This window comes from Merops nubicus, unplaced genomic scaffold, assembly GCF_000691845.1.
Source record: "Merops nubicus isolate BGI_N331 unplaced genomic scaffold, ASM69184v1 scaffold3452, whole genome shotgun sequence".
Classification (NCBI taxonomy): domain Eukaryota; kingdom Metazoa; phylum Chordata; class Aves; order Coraciiformes; family Meropidae; genus Merops; species Merops nubicus.
The window spans coordinates 1-251 of NW_008592680.1; positions in this window are offsets into that span (position 1 = coordinate 1).

A 251-nucleotide genomic window follows, 5' to 3' on the forward strand; every position below is an offset into this window, starting at 1 on the left:
GGGAGCGGGAGCTGAGGGGATGCGTCTCCCTCTGCCGGGCACTGATGAGGGGGCGGTTCTCGCTCAGGCTCCCGAGGCCCTCGTTCACCCCCCTGTGAGCTGTTCAGTGCTTTCCGTTAACACTGTGGGCCTGCTGTGGGTTGTGCGGGGTCTGGCAGCCCCTCGGCGCCAGAGGAAATCGCTGCTGTGGGGGGTGAGGCCGCAGTGTGCCCTGAGGTGGCCTGTTCCCGAGTGGCAGGGGGTACGGAGGG